Here is a 25040-nt window from a genome sequence, read left to right as displayed (position 1 = left end):
ACTGCGCCACTAGAATGACATATAACATTTAACATTTTAATGAAAAGGTTTTCGTGGAAAATGACGTTTCCAACTCAAACATGCAATTCTAAATCGTTGGAACTTCCATGTGCTCATTCACGTCGATCTGCACTTTCTCAGTCTGGATCTGTTCTCTTTCAAGTTTAAATAGCTCACCCTTGAGGCACCTTTTAAAATTTGCAAGAGGACTATTATTTCAAAATTACGGCCATTAAAAGTGACACTCTGCTCATTGACTGTGTCACAAAATGTAAAATGAACACTGTACGGGAAATGAAACATAGCACAATTATAGTGCGCAAGAAACATAATTTCCCACCATTTTACGAGCTCTCTTCTCTTGGATGGATCGGAGCCGGGAGAAGTGCTCAAACACAGAAAATCAGCTCGCCTCAGAAGAGTGGGGGAAATATACCGTGATGCTATCGTTCTTAAAGGTGTTGAAGCGTGATGTGTGGAAATTTATAAGATTGATATCAAAGCTTCACATGTGAATCCAAACTGATTCAGTGTGCTGAGATGTATCATGACTTTTTATTTATGGTCAGTCTCTCTTTGTTCCACGGTTGACTCTTTAAAGGTACAGTGAGGAGTTTTCATGTTGTGCTGATTCTGGTGACCCCTTTGGATAAAGACTGCATTTTCCATGAGGACCATCATACACCATTTACTTCTGTATCGCCCCTATGCAGCAGGGGCTAACGCGGACATGAGCACCACATACTTGTGCGTCAATGTGTCCGTGTTGCGCAGCAATTCTCCTCCTAAACGCTTGAGGGCAGTGCGGTCTCTCTGATAGCCGGTCGCCAGCTTCTGGCCCCGCTACGATCTCTGTTTACTTTTCCAGAGCGTGTTATGTTAATCTACATCTGATACATATTGCTGCTTATCATACAGACATGATTACAGGGAAGAATAGAGAGGAGGAGAAGAAATGCGGGGGATCCCAGAAGTGCTGTAAATGTGGGAAATACAATGCCGACGAGCGGAACTATCACAGGGCTTGCGGCCTGCGTCGATTTGATGCATAGTTACCTTTTGGAGGAGGTGCACATCAGCTACATGCATAGGCCTCTGAGTAGGTACAGGAGCTGGCGTAGGCTACGCCGTTGATTCGACATAGAAGTATAAATCAGGCTTTACTTTTTTAGCTCTCCTCGGCTTCATGCATCCTTCAAAAAAATGTTTAGAAAGAAATGAAAACACGATCACATGTGAATGATTGTTCTCTGCATTAATCTTTGTAAATGTTATTGACATTCTTTAATAAAAGCCTGTTACTGTAAGTTCATTTATCCCCCAATTTTTTTTTCTTCTTGTAACCATATTTTAAAATCAACTACAGACATCCAAAACATGCTCACAGCGTGTCGGCAAACCACAAGATTGTTTGGAAGTTTGTAGGAATCATTAAGTATTCATCCTGCAAATGACATTAATGAAGTCTGTGGTGCAGTTGTGGAAAGATCGAATGTCCCTGAACAATAAATCAGTCGCACTTTTTCTCAGGCGCTGTGTTAAGGAATTAAAGACAGAATAAAAAACTTTTGTTGAAATGGAATTTTGATGAACTGTTCCAGCCTCTGTCTGAAATCCAGTAAAGACTTCTCCTGCTGTTGTAGTTCTCTTTCATTCTGAGGCTCACAGCTGCTTATCTCTCTGTGATTTATTCAGACATGTTTTTATCATGTGCCAGGGATGAAATAAAATGACAAGCAGTTTTTTCCCATGTTTATTTGCCTTAAAAGCATATTTATTTATAGATTTTACATGAACTGAATGTATTTCCTGTAAGCAATTATCCCAGCCCCCACAGGACCATTGTAAAACACTAAATGATTTCTAAATTGTGTTCTGTCGACAAGGGAGCATTTATCATGTTAAAAAGATTCCTCCCCTACACGCTTTCCCATTATAATGGTATATTTTAAGCCGAGGCAGTCTTTTACAATGATGTCTTTTTTTGAGTCTCTATCTTTTCTGTCAGGAATGTGTGATGTTCCTCTTGAGCATGCTACAAGATTGCCTGTGAACATAACGCAGCTCCATAAAAACTCATCCCTAAACATCTGTTAGTAGATGTCCGGCTGCTTTCCCAAGGTTTTCTTTGTTGTTGTCTTCTCTTTTCTCCCAAACTCTGTATTTTATTAAGGACAGAGTCTTCACTTCTGCCTCCCACTGAAGGTTATTCACTTCTTTATGAGGCTGTTACTCACAGAGTCAGTGAATCAGCAAAAATGGTGAAATAAAACGATAGTAACTTACATCGCCTTTCAGCTGTGGACAAAATACTTCCCCCGGTGCCATAATATTAAAGGTTAACTTTGATCATGTCATTCTCAAGCCTTACAGCGGCACCGCTAGCTCCTTAATCCCACCACACCCCGTGTTTTATGAAGATGTCAACAGTCATCCACATAATCATCCAACACTGAGAGTCCACACGCCTCCTCGCCAGAAGAAAAGGGATTCAGAAATAGAGTCATAAGAAGATAAAGAGCTTACCTTTCCTGGGGTGACAGGATAGCCTTTGAGGGGACAGTCTTATCCATCACTGTTCATGTCCAAACATTGTAACCTCACATGGGTGGCATGCACTGAAACAGTAAAAGCTGCCGGATAGTATCTGCAAAGGCCGGTCATGCCTCATATATCAACACGAACAACAATGGAGAAAAGAAACATGGGTTAGAGAGCAGAAACAGTACACAAATATATGAACTTAAGCGTCATTGCCTTTTCTCTTATATCCTTCAAAACTAAAACGCAAAGAAAAAATGTTACAGAGTTGAATGTGAGATTTAAAATTGTTATCAGGGCAGACCTCAAATCAGCATATTAATAAGACATTTCATAATAACCAGGGTTCCCACGCGTCCTGGAAAACCTGGAAAACAGTTGACCAGTTTTCCAGTACTGGAAAACACCTGGAAAATGGGAGAAAAAGTAAAATGTCCTGGAAAATCACATATAGTCCTGGAAAATTATTCCAACATGGCTGCGTGCGATCTGACCCGATTAACAAAACACATCCCCATTCATTGAAAGTTGAGTGCACGCTGTGCTGGAAAAGACAGCGACACTGCGCAACTTTTTTCACATCTTTTCTCCTTCACTTCATAATCATGCATTCACAGAAAACGGGGGTATATTGTTTATGTTTTATGGTACATTAACCTTGTAGAGTGCTCTTTTGATTCAAAGAGTCTTATATTTAAGTTATAGTGTAACCAGCGGAGTCGGGCAGAGAGCTTGGGGGTCTGTGCCTCACAACTTTCTCTGCAGGCTGAGAGCTCAGTTACCGTACTCTAGCTCAGTTGTTCTCAAAGTGGGGTCCTGGGACCCCTGGGGGTCCAAGGAACCATAGCCTGGGGGTCCATTAAATAATTTGAATAAATTTCTAATAAATGATAAAAATGTGCTGTCATTACAAAACAGCATGTTCACCATTGTTATGATACCATTTGGTGGCTCGATGGGATATGTGAGTCTTGCAACTGTTAATTTTCTGAAAGCGTTTAAGATCAATTACTTGAAAAGTATAAATGCTGTCATGTTGAGTCCACAAGGAATGAAATGACCCTCTGTTTTAAAGTATACAAGTGGTATTTACTTGGTTCAAATTGAAGTGTTATCTGTGTATCACTATGGTACAGGTCTGAAGTATTTACAATAGTTCCAAGGGCAACTAAGAGTGCAAATGGTAGTAAGCATGTGCTTGAGTGAGGGAAAGTTCTCTTTTCAGAGAGCCGGCTCTTTTAACCCATCTCCCAAAGAAGAGCCGGCTCTTTTAACCCATCTCCCAAAGAAGAGCCGGCTCTTTCGACTCCCGAACGGCTCTTAATTTTTGTAGCTGTATATTTTACCTTAACTTTTCAAAAAATAATGGTTTGTGTTGAAATCCCTTTTACATACAATGTTTTTATGAGAAGCCTTATAGTTGCCCAATTTTGTGAATTTATTCTGTTACAAAACCATTCTCCCCTAATCCTCGGGTTAGGGTTAGGGATAGGGTTAGAACCAGAACTGAATTTAAGCAAACAGAACCAGAACCAAACTCAAGCAAACAGAACAAGAACCAAACTCAAGCAAACCCAACCAGAACCAGAACAGAACCAACCAGAACCGAAACAGAACCGTACCAGAACCGTACCAGAACCAAACCAGAACCGAACCAGAACTCAACCAGAACCGAACCAGAACCATACCAGAACCGAACCAGAACCGAACCAGAACCGAACCAGAACCGAACCAGAACCATACCAGAACCGAACCGGAACCGAACCAGAACCATACCAGAACCGAACCAGAATCGAAGCAGAACCGAACCGGAACAGAACCAGAACCGAACCGGAACAGAACCAGAACCATACCAGAAACATACCAGAACTGAACCAGAACCGAACCAACTCACGCAAACAGTACCAGAACCAAACTGAAGCAAACAGAGCCAGAACCAACTTGAGCAAACAGAACCAGAACCAAACTCAATCAAACAGAACCAGAACCAACTCAAGCAAACGGAACCAGAACCAAACTCAAGTAACAGAACCAGAACCAAACTGGAGCATTATGAATGTCCTGGGTTAGGATTAGGGTTGGGGTTATGATTAGGGTTAGGATTAGGGTTATGATTAGGGTTAGGGTTATGAATAGGGTTAGGGTTAGGGTTATGATTAGGGTTAGGGTTATGATTAGGGTTAGGATTAGGATTAGGGTTAGGGTTATGACTAGGGTTAGGGTTATGATTAGGGTTAGGGTTATGATTAGGCTTAGGTAGGGTTAGGATTAGGGTTAGGATTAGGTTTGGGATTAGGGTTAGGGTTAGGGTTATGATTAGGGTTGGGGTTAGGGTTATGATTAGGGTTAGGTAGGGTTATGATTAGGGTTAGGGTTAGGATTAGGGTTAGGGTTAGGGTTAGGATTAGGGTTAGGGTTAGGGTTATGATTAGGGTTAGGGTTAGGATTAAGGTTAGGATTAGGGTTAGGGTTATGATTAGGGTTAGGATTAAGGTTAGGGTTAGGGTTATGACTAGGGTTAGGATAAGGGTTAGGGTTATGATTAGGGTTAGGATTAGGGTTAGGGTTAGGGTTATGATTAGGGTTAGGGTTAGGGTTAGGGTTATGACTAGGGTTAGGGTTAGGGTTATGATTAGGGTTAGGATTAAGGTTAGGGTTAGGGTTATGACTAGGGTTAGGATAAGGGTTAGGGTTATGATTAGGGTTAGGATTAGGGTTAGGGTTATGACTAGGGTTAGGATTAGGGTTAGGGTTAGGGTTAGGGTTATGATTAGGGTTATGATTAGGGTTAGGGTTAGGATTAGGGTTAGGATTAGGGTTAGGGTTAGGGTTAGGGTTATGATTAGGGTTATGATTAGGGTTAGGGTTATGACTAGGTTTAGGATTAGGGTTAGGGTTAGGGTTATGATTAGGGTTAGGGTTAGGGTTAGGATTAGGGTTAGGATTAGGGTTAGCGTTATGGTTAGGGTTAGGGTTAGGGTTATGATTAGGGTTAGGGTTAGGATTAGGGTTAGCGTTATGGTTAGGGTTAGGGTTAGGATTAGGGTTAGGGTTAGGGTTGGGTTAGGATTAGGGTTAGGGTTATGACTAGGTTTAGGATTAGGATTAGGGTTATGATTAGGGTTAGGATTAGGGTTAGGGTTATGACTAGGTTTAGGATTAGGGTTATGATTGGGGTTATGATTAGGGTTAGGATTAGGGTTAGCGTCATGGTTAGGGTTAGGGTTAGGATTAGGATTAGGTTTAGGGTTAGGATTAGGGTTAGGGTTATGACTAGGGTTAGGGATAGGGTTAGGGTTATGATTAGGGTTAGGGTTAGGATTAGGGTTAGGGTTAGGATTAGGGTTAGGGTTATGGTTAGGGTTAGGGTTAGGGTTAGGTTTAGGGTTAGGGTTAGGATTAGGGTTAGGGTTAGGGTTATGATTAGGGTTATGATTAGGGTTAGGGTTATGACTAGGGTTAGGATTAGGGTTAGGGTTAGAACCAGAACTAAATTTAAGCAAACAGAACCAGAACCAAACTCAAACAAACAGAACCTGAACCAAACTCAAGCGAACCGAACCAGAACTGAACCAGAACCGAACCGAACCAGAACTGAACCAGAACCGAACCAGAACCGAACCGGAACCGAACCGGAACCGAACCAGAACCGAACCAGAACTATACCAGAACCGAACTAGAACCGAACCAGAACCGAAGCAGAACCGAACCAGAACTGAACCAGAACTCAACCAGAACCGAACCAGAACCGAAGCAGAACCGAACCAGAACCATACCAGAACCGAACCAGAACCGAACCAGAACCGAACCAGAACCATACTAGATCCGAACCAACTCACGCAAACAGTACCAGAACCAAACTCAATCAAACAGAACCAGAACCAACTCAAGCAAACAGAACCAGAACCAAACTCAATCAAACAGAACCACAACCAACTCAAGCAAGGGTTATGATTAGAGTTACGATTAAGGTTAGGGTTAGGGTTATGATTAGGGTTAGGATTAGGCTTAGGGTTAGAACCAGAACTAAACTCAAGCAACAGAACCAGAACCAAACTGGAGCAAACAATATTAATGTCCTCCGGTTGGCATTGAGAAAAATCAGATGCCTCAGCTTGGATGTGCTGATCTGATTCCTCCTCTTAGTGAGTATTTGCCCGGTCTTCAAGAAGACTCTCTCTGAAGGAAAAGATGCAGCCACGATACACAGCCTCCCCCCCATCACCTGTATCCTATATCCTCACATGTGATTGGCTGCATGGCCGCCATGCTGACCAACCAAAACAAAGTTCTGCTGTGAGCAGAGCTGGGGCTGAGCACTGTGAGAGCTAAGCAGAGAAAGGAAAAAACTGGGAGCCAGCTCTATCTCAATGCGAGCCGGCTCTTCTGATTCACTATAAAGCATCGGCTCTCAGAGCCGCAGCTTTTGATCATGACACATCACTAATGTGCTTAATCTGTGTTACAATAATGAGGGGGGTATGGGCAGTTTTCTCACCTGTAAGGGGTCCCTGGCTCCAAAAAGCTTGAGAACCCTTGCTGTTGCTAGTAGGAGTGCAAACTCCCGATAGTGAAAACAAACGGAACAAAAAGAGCGACACAGCTGCACAGAAACTCCACGTTGTAGACATCGCTGATCATAATAGACATCGCCATGCAGGAAGACAGTTTACATTTTTTTTAAACCTCTGAGAGATCTTCAAATACAGAGTGCGTCTTTACACTGGTGCGATTTGTTCAGAGTTTAACTCAACTCGGTAACTCAAATAAAAAACGTGACATTTGCTTTGTTTTATATCGACCACTTAGCAGGATGAATATCATGATTAAGCAGGTATATTTTGAGTTTGAGTTGAGTTGAGAAACATTTGTTGCCATTTTTGTCATTCAGTTCTATTTAGGTCATTATTGCACTGATCCTCTGATCATTATTATTATGTATTTATTTCAGTAAGGCAGCTTCCAGAGTCCTTTGCAGGCTCTTTTGTTTTTTTCTTAGCTCATTTTATATTTTTTGAGAAAAGAGAAAGCTGAGATGTTGCCCATCATTGTTACTTGGTTGCACTAATAAAGTGAAGTGCTGTACATCTGTGGTTGCATTATTCTATTATCAATTTGCCATCATTTTTAAGTATGTAAGAGATTATTTCATTGATAGCCATAGACTACATGTCTTTCAATGTAGACTTCCACTGAGAGGAACATATTAGACTATTTAGGAACTAAATTAGGAACTAAATTTAGACTGTCATACCAGCTTGATCATCAATGAAAATGTCCTGGAAATGTCCTGGAAAATGATCTCTGGAAAAGAGTGGGAACCCTGATAACTGATGGATCTTGCTGTTTCATATAGTCTAGCACCTCCTAGTGGAGGTTTATAGAACTGTGGTAAAGTTTGCTTGTCTTTGGTTGCCACACAGTATGACATCGTCATTCAATTCATCCCATCCACCTGTGTTAAGCCTCATATACATGTGTGTATATATACACTACCAGTCAAAAGTTTGGACACGTCTTCTCATTCAATGTTTTTTATTTTTTCTAATTACTATACTAGCCTTACTATAAACATTACTTAAATCAATGTCAGTGTCTGGCCTTTCTCTGTTGACTAATGACTTCTCAAGTTGACTTGGCTTTGGACTTCTTGTGAACAACTTACGACTTGAATTGGAGTTTTTTAATAACTGTAGACCTAACCACATTCATTTTACCTCAGTGGACTTGAGGCTTGACTCGGACATATCACAGAAATTGAATAATTCTCGACTTGATTGGGATTATCAGCTCTGAGGCTAAGTCGCATTGGGTTCGTAACCGTCACTGAAAACCTTTAGGTGAATGACTCGTCAGGCGGTATCAGCTCAACATGGGTCAGATGTCGGTTCAATGACTGATGCCATCAGAAGACGTCATGAATGAAACATGAGGAGGAAGTAAATCCCAGAAACCAAATGGGATCCAGGTACCCCCCTCAGTATTCTTCACCACAATCTCCAGGTGTCAAGTTCACTAAATATTCTTCTCAAGTGTTATGAGTCAATTTGAAATGTTCGGACTGTTAGTGTAAGACTTGATAACTCAATTATTATACTGAATCAGTGCCAGCATTTCCTCTGAACTATAGCTGACTTCAAAACCTCATTCACATTCTGGAGACGACACTTTCTCCGTACCATTAATAATTAATGCAAACATGTCAAGCTTTCAGATTTGTTTTAATACTTTAAACATATTCAAGCAGATTTCATCTGCTGTGACAAAACAGCATTCTTCATCTTAAAAGCTAAAGATTGTTTTTGTTTAATATTGCATTTTTTGAAACAGCTCTTCAGAGTGTCCTTCATGTACAATAGCATACTTCTAGAGTTCAGTAGTTCATGACTGAGGCATTGCAAGGCGCCCCAGATCAGCGTAGTTGTAAGCTGTCACTGTGCTGCATGCCTGCAGTGAGGTCAGGTAACATAAAAGTGATGGTGTTAAAGAAAACTGACTTTGATGAAGTCATCTATAATAAAGTTAAAGGTTTCAAGAATCAGTGTTTTTATTAATGTCCACTTTAAAAGTTAATTTTCATGCTGATAATTAACAATTAACAGATTAATGGATGTATTACCAGCTCTGGGCATAATCTGTTACTCATACTGAGAATAAAATGTGCAGGAATCCTGTGAAGAAAATCATGTATTATGCTTTATATTATCATTATGATTCTCCATCTATATATACTGTATGTGTTTTACATGTTGTTCAGATAGACTGCTCTCTTTCCTTTGTGAAGCGGCTGTAAGACTCTAAGCAGAAGTGTGCAGAAGCCACATTCCAGCTTCAGACAAGACACAGCTGTTCTTAAAAGGCCACAGTCTACTTGCAACATTTCAGGATGTATACAGAAGTTCTTGTGTCGTCATATATGTTGTGCACATATGTCCATATATAGATATGTCCTAGCTATGTTCTATTCTCTGGGGATGGGACCACCTTGTACGGCCGCCTCACCCTCCAACCTTTGTATGTACTGTACATCTTTCAACATACACATGTGAACAAATCAGAGTGCAAGGAGGGGGCTATTAGATGGGGATATAAGCTTGTACTTTTGGATATGTGTTCAATGAGAACTGTACATTCATGCTTGAATTGTAGCGCTCATTCACTTGCAAGTAAAGCTTTCAAAAAGACTCTACTCTCCTGTCGTCTCTCCATCGCTTGCCCACCAGTCAGAGGTGTTTTAAGAGCGTATTTTTCTGACAAATCCTATTTAACTGTCCAAACTCTGTTGTGACATTGCCCCCAGGTCAAAGGGGAGAGATAAATACACTTAAGACAAAAATGTGGTCCTATAACGCCAAGCGTATCACAAATGATAAATTCGTTGTTTTTTTTTACCTCTACATCATCAGTGTGATATATTTTTTCCAAAAAAACCTGTTGAGTTGAATCTTACAATGGCTCCCTAGTAAATAATTGTCTTTTGCTCATTGATTTCCACTGAAAATGTAGCAAGTCAGAGAAGAAATATACAATAAATTAGTTTTTTTTTGCTGTGTAGTAGATACAAAATTGTCGTGCAATATTGGAAAAAAAATAATTTCTAGGTTTGAAATTACTTTGGGAACAATTTGAAGGAAAATCAAAGTTGAATAGGCTAAAAATTGTATTTTTGTATGTTTTAGTTTGTTTAGAAAAGAAGAAACTTTGAGCCAAAAAAATGCACCAAAATGCCTGATGACTGAAAACTCATGAAAATTGCTTTTTAATTCCTTATAATAGAATAAAATCTTTGCAAGGTGTGAACCATTCCAATTACTAAACAGTGGTGTAGTCTGTTTTCTGCCAGGCTAATCAGTGGAGCTCTGCCAGGCAGTGAGGCAGGTGTGCAACTGGGGGCGGGGCTTCAGGTGAACAAAGAGAGAAGGTGAAATGTTTGGTGAGGGTTTTTTTGGTAGAAAAGAAAGAGATGAAAATGCTTCATGTGCTTATTTTTATGGTGTTTCCTGGGCTGTCAATGTAAGAAGAGGGATTATGTTTCTATGCTTTGGAGGACCATGACATTGGGCCTTTAGGAGGACTCTCTGTGCTGGACTACAAGTGAACTTAAGGACCAGGACTGGTAAGTCCAATTCTTTTTGGAAGTGTTTTTTTTTTTTTGCCTGTGCTTTTCTTCGGACTGTCAGATATGTCCTACCACAAAAAGAAGCCAGTGCTGGTTTTGAAAATGTCAAATTCAGTCTGAACTCATCTGTCACCCTGTCATCAGAAGAACAGGTCTGAACCTGAAGAGGGAATTTCTTTCATGTGGATGTAGTCTGGGAGAGAGGTTGATGTAAGGGGCTGTTATCCAAATTGTGATGGGAATTGATCAGTATTGATGACCAGTGATTTGTGAGATCATCAGTAGGTTTGTAGAACTGCTTACATCGGTCCATTAGTGGAAATAAACTCCATAAAGAAAAGATGTGGGGCCTGTGAAAACATGGCCGGGCAGATTATAGGCTCTGTGGCCAGCTGTCTTTTCACCACCTCACTCAGTAACTAAAGATCCCTTGAGGTGTGCGGTGGTTTTATTTCACTCTTAAAACAAATGGGACATGATCTCCACTATAAAAATAAAAGTGTTAAAATCTCTAATAAAGCTTTTTGTCCATCGAGGAATCTTGATGGTGATCGCAGTAGAATCACACAGTTAACACATTCCCTCAGACTTCAAGCTGTGAGCTCCAGCCAATTAGAGCGCTGCTGCCCCTGCACAGACCCTGCTGAAAGGTTTACCAAAAATAACTTCATCATCAAAGAGACAGGATAGGACAGGTCCTTCAAGAGACTGGGCATGCATGAGTGTGAGTCAGTGAAAAGAGATCACATATTGAGAGATGAGTGTGGAACCTGCTAAATGGTTTGTGTCATTTACAGGCGATTTAGAGAGACATCCCTGCAGCCATTTCACTGCCTTATGCTGTGTGTAGATTAGATCTACCTTTTAATATCAAGCACACATCAGCAGCTACCTTGGGGCTTGTTATTTCAAATCATTGGGACTTTGCAGTAGCTTGTGGTTCCACATCGATTGACTGATTCTCAACTTAAATGAGCTAATTTTAAACATTCCTAACAGCTTAATGTGATATTTTTCTAAATAGTTATTTCTGTAAACCTTTCTTGAACCTGAAGAAAATATCTCGCATACAAAACCCTGAGGCACCGTTTCTTAATTTCAACTTTTAGCAAACTGAGCTCTCATTTAACTTGATTGGCAATTCAAATCAGTCATTAGAATTTCACGGTCAAGATGTGGGCGGCAGGAGCTCTGTACAGATCTACAAGAGTCCACACAGCTAACAAAAACATTACACATTATTAGACAGGTTTATTATCCACACTCATATTTAAGTAGGGTAAACATTACCAAGAATATCAAAGTTTTAAACATAATTTAGGGTTTTAAAACATATTTTCTGCTTCACATTGAGCTATCAAATTGATGTTTTGTTGCCCACAGCGATGGACTTGTTTTTCCATCAGACTGGTAGGAATAAGAGCCAGAATTAGAGCTCATCTACCTGCGAGTTCACATGCTGTCTTGCTCAGCTACAGTTCTTGCCCAGATGCATGAGGAGACACCACAAATTGTGTCTCTTGCTTTCAAAGAGTTTACAGTTATCGCTTGCAAGAGCAATGCAACGTGTATGATATGTCAAAGAACCGTGGAGGAGAAGACAGACACAAGCTCTAACATTATCAGGCATCTGTCCAGGATGCACCATAGACTGTATAAATAATGGACGTAGTATCCGTGACGTCACTCATCTGTTCCTGAGCGCTCTTTTGAAGCCAATCGAAGGCGGGAGACATATTGAAAATGCTGAACTCAACCAGGCATAGTGTGAGGTAAAGAGACAGTGTTTGAGCCTCCTAGCCAACAGCTATGTGTTCCCGCCTGTCAATCAAGTCAGTCATGTCAGTGTGTGCCGACAGAGAAAATTAGCTGCGTAGACCGAAGCCATTTTTGAACCCGGCTGTAAACATATTTATTAATTCTGCAAAGATTGTCTTTTCTAAATTGGTGTGTATGTGGTTTCCTGTGTTTCTGCAGCCAGCCTCAAGCAGATTCTTGATAAATTGCACTTTATATTACATTTCTGAATGGGCTTCATATTTTGAGACCGGAGATTGCCACTTGGGATGCACCCAAAAAAGTAAATACTAAAGGTAGCCTATCTGGACTGTTGATCACACTACTGTTACTGCAAGCTAAAGGCTGATTTACACTTCTGCGTCGCCCGTACGCAGCAGGGGCTGAGGCGGACATGAGCATCACATACTTCTGCATCGATGTGTCCACGTTGTGCAGCAATTCTCCGCCGAATCCCTTGAGTTTCGCGACACAAGTTCGCTTCCGGCCCCGCTACGATCTCTGTTTACTTTTCCACAGCGATTCAGAGCGTGTTATGTTAATCTACAGCTGATACATGTTGCTGTTTATCATACAGACATGACTACAGGGAAGAACAGAGAGGAGGAGACAAAATACACGGTATATGTGCGGCCGATGAGCGGGGATCCCGGAAATGCTGTAAATGCGGGAAATACAATGCCGACGAGCGGACCAATCACAGGGGTTGCGGTCCGTGTCAATTCTGGAGGAGGTGCTCGTCAGCTAGGTGTGTAGGTACATGAGCTACTGGGACCTCTGGCATAGGGTATGCCATGAATTTGACGCAGAATTATAAATCAGCCTTAACTATGATGTTAACCTTTGCCTTTTTTTTCTGTCATTGAACTACTAATAACTTCTAAGTGATCATGTTTTGACTCTTTTGCTTTGTGAAATAGTCAAAACATGATCACTTTTATGATTGATTAAGGGTGAAAATTTGGCGTATAAGTAAAGGTAACAAGAGACAGCAATGGAAAAAGTCTACAGAACAAAATCATTAAGCATGTAATAAAAAGACAAAAACAATTTAAACTCATAAAGCATTAAATCAAGACTTTCACATTAATATGCAGAGCAGAACGTATCAAGACATAAGCATAATAATTGATATTTATTTAAAAATTCAACAAATTCACAATTAATTGACATTTTGCTTTGATAGTGATTTGACTGATATCAGAGTAATTGTTCATTTGTAAACAGGAACAGGGTTAATTTGTCTGAGTCGAAAATAAGCTCAAAATGTACACTTTGTTTTATCGCTGACAGGTGAGTGTGTCTGCATTTGAGTTGAAATAAGCTGTATTGTCCCAAGAGACAAGTATAGCAGTCCTTTTACATAGCACAGAACTTATGAATGAGCTGACACTGTTGCAATCCTGCAGGGAAATCATCAGATTACTTTCATATTAATACAGTGGCACTGATGCGTATACACTTGCTGCGTTTGATTGATATTTTAGCGAAATGAAACAGGAAATATTCTTATACACATAAGTGGTTGTACCAGAATATGAAATACTTCATTAACTATGTGGAGGACATACATTTCCCTCCAACACACAGTGGGGCATCATGCATATTTATAAGTACAATGGTGAATATTGCTCCTCAGCTTCAGCTCTGTCCACTCACCTGCATTAGTCACAATAATGCTGTGGAGGGAACTGAATTGGACTTTTGTGTGTTCACATGATTTAATGAAGCTCATAAAGTTGCACAGAAGCAACATTTGTCTTATCTTTCAGACCTTGTATTAAGCTTACAAGGAGAGAGGGGGTCTGCTGGGACCTCAATTCTCACTGCAGGGGCGGAGGGAAGGAGGAGAGAAGTGAATTGTCATTTCCATGGATGATTTTTTGGGTAATAGATTCGTTGGAAGCTGATAGTGACAGCAGGGGAAGGTCATTTATGATCTGCTGGTACATTTGGCTCAAAGATCCCAAAGATAAAGAAAACAAGAAGAAGGTTGTCTGTGACTTGTTTTTACACTCAAACACAGTTGCGCGCCTCAGAATGACGAGGTCAAAGATTTGTCAGCCCAGAAAAAAACAACATAAAGCATGTCTTACAACACTGTGGTCAGGCCATTCTGCACACAAGCGTAAACCAGGGAATCCTCGGCTTCCTCTCTTCGCTTTGTTTGCCATAGATTTATACTCACTAATCAAAACAGATCAGGGCGGCATCCTTCATGTTGACAGCATATAGCACTCTGGAGAGTTGAGTCATTTGATCTGGATGGCTGGCTTTCCCTCGTCTCGGCCTGTTGCTTGTAGCAAGGGGCTCACATATCTCGTTGTATTAGCACTAGCTTGGCTAAGAGAGGGCATGTGGGCCTCAGAGTGGCGTACACCAATGATAATGTGTGTTGTGTGATGTTTCGGCTCATAGCCTCCTTTAGAGAGGAGGATTTCTGCTGAGAGGAAACGGCGTGTATCGCTGTGATTTGAAATATACATCTACAGTGTTTTGATGTAACATTTAAAGCTGACCCCAACCCTCGATCCCCATCCTTTACACTGAATATAAAACATGATGCCTTTTATTATTCAGCAATAGTGAAAACACTTTTCAGGGCATCCTAATAGATGTTTGTGTTCAGACAGGATGAGGTCACAGGTCAGGGGAATCCAAAATACCAGCGTCAATGGTTTAACCATTAAAAATTCAAGCAGATTTGAGAATACTGGCATTTTCTCTGGCTTACTCAAACTTCACTAAGTGTTAGTGCCTTTACTTTACCTGAATGTCATAAAGGTTTCTCATAAATCATTTTTCTTTGTGAAATGACCATAGTTTGGTAAGTTTGAGGCAACGACTTTTGTGTATTCTTTACTTTTATGAAAGTATCACAGATTGCCCCAAGTAGAGTTATGAATTAAAGTTTAATGCCAGCCCTAACCTGCAGAGTGAACCATAGAGAAGGGGATGAAGGTTGGAGAGAAGGGACTGTTTCTCATTAATGGAAATACTGTAGGAGACTGGGTCAGCTCACCTGCACGCTGGTGTGCTGCGTTGCTCTGGACGGCGTGGGAGTGAGTGGCGAGCCCCGGCTTCTTTATTTTTGGTTGGATTAAATTTAAAAGAGAAGGACTGGCTCTCTGAAGTGCATGGTTATCGATCGGTTGGTGATTCTCGTGGTAGTTATCATAGTCTGCATCCTCATCACATCCCAGCTGCAGCTCATCACTTTAGTCTTGTGACGTCATTTAAAGACCAGTGACGGGGATGAACAAAAGCCACAGTGTTTCCATATCCAACTGTTTTAAAGGTTGAAACATAGGTACAGGTATTCACACTGAACCGTTTCAGTACAGGACTTCTGATAGGGCACTTTTGCATGCGGATGAGAGAGCATGCAAAGTTCCTAAAATCCAAGTTTCCTCATGGACTAGAACACAGGAGTTCACATCACACACAACATGATTATCCCGTCATGGCAGCACCAACAAACAAACAAACGAGAAGCCACAGTTTGAGACCCCCTGCTGTCATTAGTCTCCTGTTTGGGAACATTTAGTTCCCCCAGGGTGAGACAACAACAGACAAAGACAAGCAGATAAGGGTGCTGAAGTTTGTTTCTGGCAACAAGTCCAACTTGTTAACGCAGTTGAAACAGCCCCACATGAACCAAAGTGATAACAATTATGGTGTTTTTACAGCATCAAATCTACAACACAGGATTTAAACATGTTAAAGATGATTCAGCTGTGATGTAAGATTCTTTCAAGTCTGCATTTCAGTCATATTGTTGTGCCAGCTTATCCGGGGCATCTGCTGCAGCATTCATGACTGATGGATGAACACCCAGAGCTACAGATGCAACCACATACGTGTGTTTTTAGGTTGATTCTGTGCTCAAAGAGCATTCAGAAACAGGTGTTGGCTCAATAAACCTGACAGTGCCAGCACCTGTCTCTGCCCTTTTGAAGGAGAAGTTGAGTCCTGTCAAAAAGCACACTTTTTAAAATGTATTTAGAATTCTTAATTATTAGACCTTTTTGATGGTAGGATGCAGCATTACATTTTTCATTCTATTTTATATCTCTCTACCAAACAATTTATACTATAAACTGAACTTTAGACAATGAGTAAAAGTTATTTCAGTTCCTTATAAATGAAAAGGCAATTTATGTGTCGTGTCCCTTCCCCTTCAAAACCAAGGCACATACCAAACTGTGATTTTTGTGTACTGTGACACTCCTAGTCTAGACCATTTGACGTCAGATTTCCACCAGATCTGTGCTCGGTCTGTCTCTACTCCACTGCAGTTTGGCTCCGTGCTTTCTCGTCATTTTCAGAGCTCAGCATAGGACAACACCAACAGACAGCTGGAGTAATGAGAGCGAGAATTTCCTGAGGTAATTACAGAAGGAATGTCTTTCTACCTCCATGATGAGCTTCTCATCACCCATGTTGTCATCAATTGCCTCTGAAAACCTCTGACCTGTTGACTCCTGGCCTGACTCTGTTCACCAGTTCACAGTCACAGTAACACAGTTTTGAACATTCACCATCAATCAGCCGTGTTAGTATCTCAAAATACTTTTCAATGCTTCGATAGACATTTATTATGCTCCGTCGTAATCATTCTTACCTGACATGATTACAATAATACACCAAAGATCTAAATTTAATACTGATTGTTATGCATTGATGTGTGTGAAAAAATGGATGTTGTCCAGGCATTAGGTTGCAGATGAGTCCTTATGATTGTGATAAAAAGGTAACATGTAACAAAATATACTTTACAAGTATGCCCTTGGTGTATGCATAAGTCCAGTAAGCAACTTAAATTAACTGATAGGTACTTCTTGGAGGGATGCTCGCCCATTCAGAGGAAACAGTCTCTGAGTGCAATTAGAAATTATCATGATTCTATTACACGGTGCTCAAAGCTGTTGAATATCATCAATGTCTGTTGGAGACTGTACAGAATATGCAGCAAGTATTGTTACCAGACAATAAAGCACATTAACATGTATAAAAAAAGAGGCAGTTTTATCTGGCAGATGTATAATTTGAAAGGACATGGCTTAATTATATTACTTATCACATCCTAATGTTTTGTAGCTAAACTCAAAGCCTTTGCAGAAATAGCTTGTGTAATTAGTTAATGATCTGTAGGTGCAGTAAGTGATTAAACTGTAATTCAGCCTTTAAGGTTATCTTCAGGTGTATATCCAAATTCATTAATTAGCTGCCTGTTGTGTCTTCAGAACCGCAGCTGACCACGTTTGTTCTACATCACTGTCTTTTCTTAAACCTCCCTATAGTTCTCAGGCTGTACTCCACCCAGACTCTGTGGAGAATATACTTTATCTCATAGCGTTAGCTGCTTGCGCTCTGCTTTTCAATTAAAAGGGAACAGCTCTGCGCATCCCACACAGCTCAGCACTCGGGAGGTATGATTTCTATGAATTAATGATGACTGGATGCTAAAAATGTCAAATGAGCTACATCAAAGCAAACACTAGGATATTGATCCGATGCCCCAGATCTGTAAATTGGTTACATAAGGCGATGACATTCAGACGCTGTGCACCAGTTCTGTGCATCAGCATGAAAGGTGGAGGGGAAAACACAGTCTGAACACTTCAAAGTCCAAAGACCTTTAGAGCTAATTAATCTGTCCTTTCTCAAAGGATTATTGCTCAGGTGGTTTCCCATTTGGATTATTTTTAACATCTGTTTCATGAGGAAGCATTTTGAAGCTTTGTCAACAACAGTCATTTTGGTAAGGACCTGTGTCCACTAATGTTAGACTTAATCAAGACTTGAAAATGGTACCTTCAAAACAACAGGTGTGATTCTCTATCGTATAGACTTCTGACACTGGGGTTGATTGTTGATTTTGATTAGTGTGTGTAATGGGGTAAAGAAAACTCTTGAAATTCTTCTGGTTATTCCCAAAGTTTTCTAAAGTCTCAGAATATGTTAGGATGAATCACAGGGAGAGTTTAAGATGAGGATAAGACATCTGCAGTTTTTCCTCTTCTCGTTGAGTGTAGGACTGTCAAAACAGGATGTTTGAATATTTTCTCTGTACATTTGATCACAACTTCCAACTAGCAGATCATACAGTATGAAAGAAATGATGCGCTCAATGCTAAATGTGTTTTCTACCCATGAAGCTACTTTTTAGAAATGTAATCTGAGATCAGTGATGTTGCAATATAACTATTTTGGCAATAAAATGTAATCATGTATATATTGATAGTGTGCTGGAAATGTGCATACATTAATACTGTGTTTATAGTAGGGGGCAGTAGTGGTTTTTCACGCTTGTTGCCATCCACCATAAAAGAGAGGGAAGACCAAGAAGCAGCAACCTCCAAAACGAGAGGACTTCAGCCTTTACTGCAGAATGCATTCTACTGCAGCACAAATCATGTCCAAGGATGAGGCAGACAAAACCGAGGTACTCTACCCACACCAGAATAAAAGTTCCTATCTTGAGTTTTTGGGATTTCGTAAGAACGGGTGTTTAAGGATATCATAACTCAAAACTATACATTGATGAAAATGTCAATTTTTAGTTTTATTACAATTTTCTACCATGAGGATGGTGACTCAGATTAAACATAACTTTGAACATGATTGGAAATGAAGGGTCAATCAATCAATCGATCGATCAATCTTTATTCATATAGTGTGTTTCACACCACGTTATCTCAAGACACTCACAATGATACCATAAAAGATGAAGTAATGTGTCACTCCACCCTTGTCTTGGCTTTCCTGAATTTGATTGATAGTGTTGAGTTTTTTTGTTTTTTTCATAAATGTCCAATAAGATAAAAAATATCAATTATTTTGACCAAGTTAATCATGCAAACATGTTTTTGGAGCATAAACTGTCCTTGTAAGGCTTTTGCTTCAAAGTTTTCTAGATTAACAGAGAATAGCAGTTCAAAGTAAAATGTAATCTTCGTATTCAATTAGTGACTTTAGTTTTAACATCAGTCAGTGACTGTGCTTTTTCCCTCTAAGGATAAAAAACTTTCTTAAATTGCTTCCTTTCAAAAGGCTAACACTGTCAACCTTTAATGTTAGAGAGACAGTGGCATGGTAATGTAACCTCACAGATAATAGCACACTATTATTCTTCTTACCACTGCTTCAGAACTAGATGATGAATATATTGAACATAAACCTTTTGGGCCTTGGCTCACATCTCTTTGATTTGTCTTTCACAGCTTATTTTGAACTGAGAAGAAAAGGGGGACTGTTAAGAAGTCTGCTCTTTTTCTGCACACTTTATCACATTTCTGTCGCGATATGAGACGACCTGCAGACACCTGTAGACGGATCAGGTGTTCAGCTGCAGGAAGGTTTGGTTTGGGAAGACATCTGGAAAGGCAAAGATGGAGAAATAAGAACATAAGAAACTGGAGATTGACTTCAGTTCTATTTGTTAACATGAAGGTGGCAGGGTTATGACCTATACTGCAGCCTGTCAGTCGGGGAGCTCTATATGTTTCGGCTTCCCAGTCTGTGAACACTCGTGGCTCCTGTGTTAATATACACTCTGATTAATACTACAGATACCTCTGCATTTTAATTGATGATTCTTTAACTTTAGAATCAGATCCAGCCTTTCTTTTGAAGCCAAGAAAAAACTTGTTGCTGCTTCTTCTCTGTCTGTGCTGGACTACGATGATGTCTTATACATGCACGCCTCTGCTCAAAGCTTGCACACGCTGGACACTGTATACCATGGAGCTTTGAGGTTTATCACCAATTTTAAAACTATGACTCATCACTGCGTGCTGTACTCAAGTGTAGGATGGTCTTCCCTGTCATCACGCAGGCAGAAACATTGGCATCTTCTAATCTATAAGTGCATCTTAGGTCTACTTTCCTCTTACCTCCTCACCTACAATGCAGAAAGAGACTCAGGAACTCATAATCTTTGATCTCAGGATATTTTATTACTATCTATTCCGAGGGTCAGGACTGATCTTGGAAAAAATGCCTTCAGGTTTGCTGCTCCCTCAACCTGGAATGCCTTACAAAAGGATTTGAAACTTTGTGGTCTGATAACTTTGAATGCTTTTAAGCAGTCCAGAGGCTGTCTGCAGATGTTTGGTTTAAATGTAACTCGTGCTGTTTTTCTGGAGGTACTTGTGTCTTTTGCCTTCATCTCTTTGCCGTTTTGCTTCCCGGCACCATTCACAGGAGAAGCCGAGCTCTTCTCTACTCCGTTCACTTTAGTTCCCTTGGCCAAACTCTTGTCGGGGGAACGTGAAGTTTCCGCTGAGCCGTTTACTTTATTTATCTTTGGGGACTTCGCCACACCGTTTTCCTTTTTCACCTCAGCGTTACTCTTTACATTCTCAGACTCTGGTTTGGTTTTAGCAGCCACAGTTTTATCCTCCTCTGCCATGGCTTCATACACCTGCTGCCGTAGCTCATCCCGAGTTTTTTCATCAAAGTAACTGGCACTCTCAATGTTAGAGTCCTTGGGTTGCTCCTCTTCCTCCAGTTGTGTAGTTGTTGTTGTATGCGTCTGCTATTTGTATTTATGTCTATTATAACTTTGTTACTGCGCTGTTGCCTATCTTGTCAAAATATACAGCAAATTTAGATTTAGGAGACGTAGCATAATTCTTAGGTAACCTACCAGCAACACCGTGAAGTGAATCCTTCCCAAACAACTCTGTTAACAAGTCCTCATCCTTCAATGGGGGGACAGTTGGTCTTCCACCTGGACCATGTTGATGGCGGTGCTTGCTGCTCAAAGCCGCTTTCTTGTTGCTTATCTTATTTTGTAGGTCTTCTACTGTGCGCTCAGAAACACCTACAAAACATTTACCCGGTTCAAGATCTGAAGCCAAACTTTCCCTTTCTCATTGTTTGTTATCTTTGAAGATTGACTTGCTGATAACAGCTGTTTGTTCATTCTATATTCTTCTAATAAAATGTCAATTTCTTCTTCTGCTGAAAACTTGTTTTTTCTTGATCTTCTCTGTCACACTGGTACCGCTCCCAATATTTATTGTTGGCAAGGAGAAGCCGAGCTCTTCTCTACTCCGTTCACTTTAGTTCCCTTGGCCAAACTCTTGTCGGGGGAACGTGAAGTTTCCGCTGAGCCGTTTACTTTATTTATGTGACTTCGCCACACCGTTTTCCTTTTTCACCTCAGCGTTACTCTTTTCATTCTCAGACTCTGGTTTGGTTTTAGCAGCCACAGTTTTATCCTCCTCTGCCATGGCTTCATACACCTGCTGCCGTAGCTCATCCCGAGTTTTTTCATCAAAGTAACTGGCACTCTCAATGTTAGAGTCCTTGGGTTGCTCCTCTTCCTCCAGTTGTGTAGTTGTTGTTGTATGCATCTGCTATTTGTATTTATGTCTATTATAACTTTGTTACTGCGCTGTTGCCTATCTTGGCCAGGACTCTCTTGGAAAAGAGATTGTTAATCTCAATGAGCATTTCCTGGTTAAAATAAAGGTTATAAATTAATACAATCAACTTCTACTAAAAGAGGTCGACAACAGTTTCAGACACATTATTTTAACTTGTATCAATGGTGACACTTTGCCAAAGATGATAAAGTGAAAAGTAATTTCAAAACAAATGGAAAGAACTTTCAAGCTGCAAATCATCTTGTGCCACCTACGCTGGTTTACATGGCGATTTTAAAGGTGACACCCAGCTGCTGATTAATAACTCTGTCTCCACTGATTCACATTTTTGGCAAAGGAACGAACCATATCTCACCAAATAATTCTCCTAGCTGAGATTTCCCTTCAGCAGAGAAGAGGCAGGGGGTTAATGCTGCTGAGAGGAAAACTTTGCCAAACAATGAAGGTTATATGGAAGCCAGCATAATAGCAGTAGGCCAGTCTATTTAGTTATGCTGGGGATTTTTAGTGTACAGCACTCCTGGGAGAGATGGCTTTCCACAGTGTATGAAACAAACTGCCAAGCCTGGCAACAGACAATGCACTGCAGAGATGTGATATGTATAATAATGGCAGAAAATCAAGGCTGGACTTGAAAACACTACAGGGGGGATGTTAACAGCATCCCTCTCTCCTCCAAGGTCAACTGTTTAGTTACAGAGTGACAATAGGGCTGAGGAAGAACTCCCCTGTTCTGACACGGTTAAATCGTTTTGGAGGGAATATTTTGATGAGAAGAGAAGAAAGGATATTTTTGTCTGTGTATTTTAGTGCATACTGATTACACAAGTGAGCTTATGCAACCCTCTTAGAAGAACAAAGTTTGAATTTGAGTTTCTGTCTGCTGCGCTATAAGATGAAGGTCAGTGAGATCATTCACTCTCTTTAACTGCTTCAATTCACTTAATGAAATTATCTCTAAGTTTTCCTCTTGTGCCTCCGATAGTCAATTCTCACTTGTGCATGTAATTAAATAAAGTTATCACTGTTAGGAGATAAGTTAAGCAACATAATGAGAGCAAAAATTATCTCAATTTTGTTAGGATTTCCCAAATAGAATTAATAAAGTGACAAAAAATGGACAGGGGCACAGCACCGCATTAACATACAGATGAGCCACATTGTCGCACAATCTCCCACAGGGGTGCACAGGTGAAATGTGTTTCATTGATGCGCCTGTAATCTGATCTTGTTGGGTGCTTAAGGTTGCCCACGCATAATCTGTATTATTTTCAAGATGAATGGAATGCCAGAAAGTAATTTCCAGCATAATGGGAAGCTGTGGCGTTGAAGGCACTGCAATCTGCCACCTTGACACAAGGCAACAGACTCACAAATCTTATTCACTTATAGAGAAAATTAAACGCTCGGGTCAGATTTCCCTGTCACACTGAGGAGATAAATCTGCATTGTAAGCCCCAAAATCAACATAGTTTGTGTCCATTCATTAGTAAAAAATGCACTTAGCCATTACATCATTTCACACCACTTCTCTCATGAATAATCTATAAGAGGTGAAATTCTGAAGGCAAACTATTCAATTGTCATCAAGGTTTAGATGACAGCATTAGCATTACATTTAATGGAGGTAGACCCCACCATTACAGGTGCTAACAGCAGGATTACCACACCTGTTAGGCTGTTTAAAGGATGGCAGACATCGTGCTTATGTGTTACCGTTTAAGACGAAATATGCAAAGACGACGTATATTTAGGGATCGAACAAATCCTTTGGAAAAGTATGACGATGTCAAAATATACATATATATATAATTTAGATTTAGGAGACGTAGCATATCTCTTAGGTAACCTACCAGCAACACCGTGAAGTGAATCCTTCCCAAACAACTCTGTTAACAAGTCCTCATCCTTCAATGGGGGGACAGGTGGTCTTCCACCTGGACCATGTTGATGGCGGTGCTTGTTGCTCAAAACCGCTTTCTTGTTGCTTATCTTATTTTGTAGGTCTTCTACTGTGCGCTCAGAAACACCCACAAAACATTTACCCGGTTCAAGATCTGAAGCCAAACTTTCCCTTTCTCATTGTTATCTTTGACGATTGACTTGCTGATAACAGCTGTTTGTTCATTCTATATTCTTCTAATAAATGTCAATTTCTTCTTCTGCTGAAAACTTGTTTTTTCTTGATCTTCTCTGTCACACTGGTACCGCTCCCAATATTTATTGTTGGCAATTCAAATTTGTTGGCCAGGGGTCTTCCAAGAGGTTCTCTGGACATTTGATGTTTTGCACCAGCCTCGTTTTCATGGCACAATTAGCTAATTGGCCAATTTATATGCAGTCGTTCATGCGGCTAACGCAAGGGCCAAATAGGCTGTTCCATAACAGTGCGTTAAGACTAATGGTCCAGTTTGTGTAATGGCTGGCATGCAAACAGATCGTGATGTGGACACTGTTAATGGTAATCTGTTAAATGCAGAATCTGTAGGTATCCAAAGTATTCTGGTTTCTGTTTGTAGACCTAGTACTAATTTCCACCGGTGTGTACTGAAACAAGGTTGAACTTGAACTACTTGAATTTGATCTGAACTGAACTTTGAGCCAGCTCATTTAGTGTTAACTCGCAGCACTCTGATCCCAGTGTTCATGACATTTTGGTGTTTGTATATTTGACTTGTTGCTCCCTCGTATGTCCAGCCTCTTGTCTGTCACTGCTGCCGAAAAAGACTCCCATTAAGGATCCACTTGCATCCTTTTTCATTGCTTCACCATGAAGCCTCATCTCTCCCACGCTCATATCTCCACACCATGAATTTTAGTAATGGAGACATGCCTCTAAATGGTGTTCTTAGGTTTTCAATTCACAGACAGGAGAATTGAGCAAGAATTGAGAAGAGCAATTTGACTTTAAAAAGGCTGACGATCATAATTATAAACCTACGTTTTTTCATTGAACCTCCGTCTACCAACTGTACACGACCTGCTCTACAGCGAAAAGCATAAACACATAATTAGAGTCTGGCTGCTGAGCATACTGGGGCATTTAGCAGTGAAAGATGCAGACATTTCCCTCCTGCGTACCTATCGCTCACCCACACAAGTGTTTTCACTTATTATTAGACTAATTAGTTCTCCTCTCAGGAATGTGTGAATGCGTACAGGCTGTGTTTGACTGACGTTTTCAT

At 40.4% G+C, this 25040-nt stretch overlaps 1 protein-coding gene across 3 annotated transcripts in view; it reads left to right on the top strand.

The window, feature by feature from the left end:
* The first annotated feature begins 10370 nt into the window (after positions 1-10370).
* Positions 10371-25040, top strand: part of LOC117806657 (leucine-rich repeat and fibronectin type-III domain-containing protein 2) — a 265838-nt gene continuing 251168 nt past the window's right edge. For 2 of the 3 annotated variants that reach the window (XR_004629719.1, XM_034675639.1), the window contains exon 1: positions 10481-10657. The gene's annotated coding sequence lies outside the window, so the exon portion shown is untranslated. The other variant, XM_034675640.1, reaches the window with a different exon arrangement.

Source organism: Notolabrus celidotus, chromosome 22 (genome assembly GCF_009762535.1).
Source record: "Notolabrus celidotus isolate fNotCel1 chromosome 22, fNotCel1.pri, whole genome shotgun sequence".
In the NCBI taxonomy this organism is placed as follows: domain Eukaryota; kingdom Metazoa; phylum Chordata; class Actinopteri; order Labriformes; family Labridae; genus Notolabrus; species Notolabrus celidotus.
The sequence above is the reverse complement of the archived record's forward strand: the minus strand, read 5'-3'. Positions and strand labels throughout refer to the sequence as shown.